The sequence below is a fragment of the Martes martes genome, assembly GCF_963455335.1.
Source record: "Martes martes genome assembly, chromosome: 6".
NCBI classification, from domain to species: Eukaryota; Metazoa; Chordata; class Mammalia; order Carnivora; family Mustelidae; genus Martes; species Martes martes.
The window spans coordinates 113614482-113621030 of NC_137893.1; positions in this window are offsets into that span (position 1 = coordinate 113614482).

Here is a 6549-nt window from a genome sequence, read left to right on the forward strand (position 1 = left end):
CTGTGTTACAGGATCATTTGAGCCAAATGGGGACGGAAGAGGTGTATTAATCTCCTCATTTGCCCTTGCGCCTCTTTACCCTTATAGCATCTGTTGGCCCAGAGTGTAGAACCTTTCTGGATCTAGACCAATCTCAAACAGACCTTCAGTCAGTGCCGGGAACAGAATGGTAGGAGGAGGGGTAGTCCTTCTGCCTCTTATATAGACTTTGAATAGTTGTTCTACCCTCATCCTCACTTTGAGAGGTACTTTGTGCCTCTCATTTCTGAGGTAGATTGAGATTCTACAGAAAGAAACACAACCTTTTTCAAGCCTTAGTTTATGGCTTTCTCTGGTCTTAACCAAATACCACACTTTGATCTGCTTTCTAACTTCCAGTAAATTTTTTTTTTTGCTTCATCCTGCCCATTCTTTATATTCTTATGCATTTATGTCTTTTAATAATCTATTTACTTGTCATTTTAGAGCAATTTTGGCAGAGTGCATGATGAATGCTGTGTGCTTAAATCTGCCATTATTTTAGGTCTTTCACGATTGGTATTTTTAATCTTCCTTCATCTTTTTTATTTTTTTTTAAGAGAGAGAATCTTAAGCAGGCTCCATGCCCACCACGAGGCCTGACTCAGGACTTAATTTCACATCCCTGAGATCATGACCTGAGCCAAAATCAAGAGCTTAACCAACTGAGCCACCCAGGTGCTGCATAAACTTCCCTCATACTTGATGAATAGTCTGGGTATAGGTATTGGATTTAAGTTTTAAATAATATCTAAAGTATATTTTACATATGAAGCTAATGATACATGCCCAGATTTGCACTCTAGAGTCCTTTGTTAAATGCTTTCAGTCTTTAAAAATGGGAGGAAATAAATGAACCTTGAAGTGAACACATGCCTTTAGAAAAAGAATAACCCTCCAATTCCAGAACAGAGTAAAATAGGGCATTAATAACATGTGTAAATGAAATGTTAAATGGTTGAAATTTTGTATTGCATCAAGAGGAGAAGTAATATGAAATGAATATTGGGCATGAGAATTAAACGATAGGGAAAGCCCCCAAAAGTGATAGGCATATCACAAAGTCCTTAAGACTCCCCTAGGACTGGGCTACCAGAGGGCCTCTGTCAATTCTCTGCCTCATGCTTGTTAGTTCTACCTAATCCCAGCTCTCCCTACTTTACATCTCTTCCCTTTCCTTCCAACTGTCTGCCCTGAAGTCTTCGAGTTCCAGCACCCATGCAAAGATAACCACCTTACAAAGACTATTTAACCAGGTTCCATAATGATGTCAGGTCAGATCCTGACAACAAAGGGGAAAATCTGTCATTACTAGCAGATGATATGATTGTTGAGAGAAATAAATAAATAAAACTACTGGAACTAATGAAAGAGTGTAGCAAGTTTATCAGATATAAGAACTACATACCAAAATCAAACATGTATTGGTATACCAGCAGACAGTGATAAACAGAAAATATAACAAGTTATATTCAAGAAAGTTTCGAATAATCAAAAATAAAGTACCTAGTAATAAATCTACACCTATATGAATAAAATGATAAAAGTTTACTTCAAGATATAAAAAAGGACCTAAACAGAAAAAGAACTATACCATTCAAACATAATGACTGTCCAAAACCAATCAAAGTCTCCCAAATTCGAACAGATTTAGTCACTCTGAAAGCTGCCATGGCATTACCTTATTATGCTGAAAACTGACATTGAAAGGGGAAGAACCAAAAATGTACACCACCTTTCTTGTAGAAGCTCTATTTCAGGATAATCAAGATAAGGAAAGTACTTTGTTTAGAACTCAAGCCAATAATAATGAATAAAAGGATAAAAGGTGGAATTAAATTATTACCATTCTGCAATCCCTGATGAGATAACAGACTGAAGCAATGATCATCAATGAACACAAAAACCATTAGATGAAAGACTGATGGAAAAATTCATAATAGGTGAGTCAGTATGATAACACTTGAACTCACTGATTAATTTTTATATTAGAAGTCTAAGACAACACATGCATCCTGATTTGCAACAGGAAGTAAAGAGCACTACATATAAAATCTTCCTTTCAAAAATAAAATTGAAGCTAAAACTATTCAAGCTTCTTGCTCTAACTACCAGTTTTTAGGAAACCTGGAGATGGAAGAAATGAGAATACAATCAGCCAATGAACACGGGAGAATAACCTGGTTTTCTAGGTCATACACATGTTCTAAATTTTATTTTATTTTATTTTTTAAAAAGATTTTATTTATTTATTTGACAGGCAGCGAGAGAGAAAACACAAGCAAGGGGAATGGGAGAGGGAGAAGCAGGCATCCTGCTGAGCAGGGCACCCGATGCAGGGCTCGATCCCAGAACCCTGGGATCATTACCTGAGCTGAAGGCAGACACTTAACTTGACTGAGCCACCCAGGTGCCCCATATGTTCTAAATTTTAAAAAGACTGAAAGAGATCAGTCAAATGTGATAGGTGGATCTTTAACATCTGGATTCAAATAAATTAACTGTATACATTTGGGTATGATCTATTAATGAACTGCTGTTAATTTTATTAAACATGATAATGGCATTAAAGTTATGGATTATCCTCTACTCTCTTACCAGTCTTGACTTCTCCATGACCCTCCCTTTAAAGCTTAGTGTCCTGAAGATCCCACCCTCTGGTTCTCTTCTTTCTCTTCCCACTTGGCTCCTAAGAATTCTTATTGATTCCCAAATTTGACCAGGTTTCTAAACCTTGATCTCCACCCAGAACCTCTTTCCTGATGCTACCAGATCCACCAACTATGAAGTCCACAAGATATTGGAAATTCTAGCTGCCAGTGTCAACTCAGCATCTCACTCCTTCCCCTTAACTTGCTTTCCAGAACAGATGACCAAAATAATAACGCTGAGACATCTTCATCAACTTGCTTTTACCAATCCCACCTACCTGGTTAAATCTTGAAGCACCTGATGTACTTCTGTGGGAGGGTGCTCTTTACCAACTTCGAATAAAAGGGATATACTTCTTTTTAAAAGGATAATTTGACGGTCACCTACCAAAAATGTGGTTTGTAGCCTTTATGATTTAGTAGTTCAATGTCTAGGACTCCCTCTTACAAAAACTCACAAATAAATAAAACAACATGAACAGTTTTTCATTCCAGCATTGTTTGCCATAGTGCCAAAGTTTTGAACAATTGTCCAAAAAGACAACGATTAAAATTTGAGAACCAATTATCTGAACCGCATACACATAATGCAGCACACTGCAAACGTTAAAAATAACACAGCAGATCGAATGAACAGAATATCTTTGATGTGCTGCTCAGTAAAAGGAGCAAGTTGTAGATTCCAACAGCGTGACCTCAATTTTGTATCAAGCGCTCAATAGCCATGACACCGGATGGCGAGAGCAGCCGAGACTGGAGACACCGGAGTTCCGCGGGGACGATGGGGCCAAAGCCTAGAGTGCGAGTGCGAGCCAATTTGGTCCCAGCAAGAAACAGTCGGCAGGAGCCGCGCAGGATTGGCGTTGTGGGTGCGGAGAAGTCCGAGGGACGAGGCGCCTCGCGACCAGGCCACGCCACCTACCGCCGCTCCGGGGACCCCCGCGAGCAGTGGCACCTGCGCAAAGGACCGGGGCTCATAGTGGCCATTTCTGCGCCTTCAGAGACCGACCCACCCAGGTCTACTTAGGACTGAAGTAAAGGACACAATCAGAAGAGGAAAAAAGAAGACAGGGAAAATCGCTCCCGTCCGGGCGGACCGGTCTCTCCGACACCTGCTGACTGCGGAGCGCGTAGGGAAGCAGCAGGCTGCGCGGTCTCCGGCTGCCCAGACCGCCTGGCCCCAGCCCCGCCCGGCCGGCACTTCGGGCTAAGGAGACCCGGGGGACTCTGCTCGCCGTGACCTCGGAAACTGGGCCGCCGGCTGTTTTCTGGTGGTGCCTATGGTCACCCTAGGTGAATCGGGCTTTGGTTCTTCCTTGCGGCCTGGTAATGTCTGACGCCTGTACTCGACCCGACCCCGGAAACTTGGGGAATAAGGCGGTGGTCTCTTCCACTTGGAAGCAGGGGAGGCTGAAACGGGTTTTGGTCGGTGAATACAGAGATGATGCCTCGCTGCTCCCTGGGCCAGCCGGCGCCTGGGGCCCCAGTCCGAGATGCGCTCCTTCTGGGATCTCCCCCAACTACCCTGAAGGTTGTTGGAACTACCCCTGGCACCTCTGTTCTCCCCTCACACAGGCTTCAACCTTGAGCGAAACCTAACAATAGAGAAAGTGGCCAGAGCTCGGCTGGGGCTGGTAAACTCCAGCTCGAAGTCGAAGGAGGTCTGGGGATCGCAGCAGCGCTGGAACGGGGCTGGATTGGTGATCCGGGTCCTGGCTGGGTGGAGCTGCTTCCTTTCCACCTTAGGCTGAATCGTGGCCGGACAGGGAGGGGAGAATGATGAGCTCAGGGCCCGCTTCTCCAGTAGGCTCAGTAGGCACAGTGCCTGCAACCCATGAAAATATTGTAATTAAAAAATATTTTAGGGGCGCCTGGGTGGCTCAGTCTACCAGGTTAAGCGTCTCAGTCTACCAGGTTAAGCGTCTACCTTACGCTAGGGTCATGATCCTAGGGTCCTGCTGGGCGGGGGCCTATTTCTTCCTCTCCTTGCCACTTGTGCTCTCTCTCGCTATCTCTGTCACTATCTGTCTCTCTCTCAAGTAAATAAAATCCTTAAAATCTTTAAAAAATATATTTCAATCAGAAAAAAGTGAGCATTATAATAATGAACCCTGTCTGATATTCGTTTTTATGCCAACACTGTGGTAAAATACAGTATTTATTTACTTAGTTGTTTTTAATGGAGTAAGTACCCAGGGCCCATGAAAATAATAACGCCTTTATCTGGTGATGTGGAACCCCAGAGAACAAAGGACAGTGACTAGAGCCCTTTTGGGGACCCAACTCAGGTGTGTGTCTAGAACTCCACTTTATGTGGCACAGAGATGGTCAGATCTTCAGGAGCAAAACTCAAAGCCAACCAGAATCCTTCAAACTACAAAAGCTAATGGTTGCTGAGGTGTCAAGGGAGGCTCAGATTAGAGGCCTGGTCTGGGTCCTGAAACTGTGGACAAACATTTATTCCCATTTTTCCACCTTACCTTACCCCCCTATATTTCCCTATGTGATTATAGTCTGGAGTTTTGTTGTGTGTGTGTTTTGTTTTTAAATGTTTTATTTATTTATTTATTTGTCAGAGAGAGAGAGAGAGAAATCGTGCACACAAGCAGGCAGAGTGGCAGGCAGAGGCAGAGAAGCAGGTTCCCCACTGAGCAAGGAGCCCCATGCAGGACTCGATCCCAGGACCCTGGGATCATTACCTGAGCCAAAGGCAGCTGCCTAACTGACTGAGCTGCCCAGGCATCCCTAGTCTGGAGTTTTTATTAGAACTAGTGAAGATCTGATGTGGACCTTACACTCACAATCCAAAGCAATAGTTTTATTTAAAGTTAAGCTACACTTCATTCTTCCCCAAAATCCTACAAAAAGAAAAAAAAAATGTTTTTTGTTGGTGAGATGCACCATGGTTTTCTGTTATGCACTGTTCCTCACTGGAATGAACCAATAAAACTGTCTTTGTCAGACTAAAGTTTGTCCCCAGTGGCCTTATACTGACTAGTATTTGGAGTAGGACAACTGGGAGGAGGTTCTGCTGAGGCCTCACTGCCACAGACTGGAACCCGTAATAAGACCAAGGCCCTCATGTTTCATTTGCTGAGGACTCTCTGTCCCCAACTGTATGTTTGTTGTTTCTTCCTGATTCCGGACTCTTGCTTGTCTGTTTAGCACTTTGATATCAAATTTATTTTGTGAGATTTGGAGCATCCTCTGATGAAGTATGGCTTTCAGCTTCGTCTCCCTTCAATGTGCTTTGTATGTTGTCTCTCTACATATCTTCAGTCTTATCTGTGCATGAGAAATTAGTTTGGGAAGGAGCTTCTGTCAGTATTCTGCCTCCTAGAAGGATGCTGATTTCTCGGGCCAGCAGTTGGGGTGGCCATACCAGAACTAAAGTGAGGTGAATGAGGTGCTTAGGATGCCGAATTTAAGGAGGCTGTCATCTTAGGGTCATGTAAATGCAGTGATGATTTTTTCTCCTAACGGATCAAATTTAAATTTTTCCAAAGGAGAGGAAGAGAGGGACAGAAAGGAGAGTAGTTTAAGATACATATGGAGTTATCATTGAAAAAGCCCAATTATCTTTTGTATTTTGTTCATCAGGAACAATCATAGTGTATAATATGATATAAGTCTAAATCAAAAGGTCCTGGAGGTTTGTCAGTATCTTTTCTTTTCATAATACGTTGACCACAATCTTATAGGATTGTGTTAGCATTACAATTTTGTTTCTTCCATTCTGCTATTGCTGATTAACATAATGCATTTACATAATGCAGACACATTTAGCTTTATTCTCATGACAGAGACAAACCAACTACAGTAATTTTTTTTAAAGATTGTATTTATTTATTTGTGAGAGAGAGTGAGCAAGAAAGGAAAG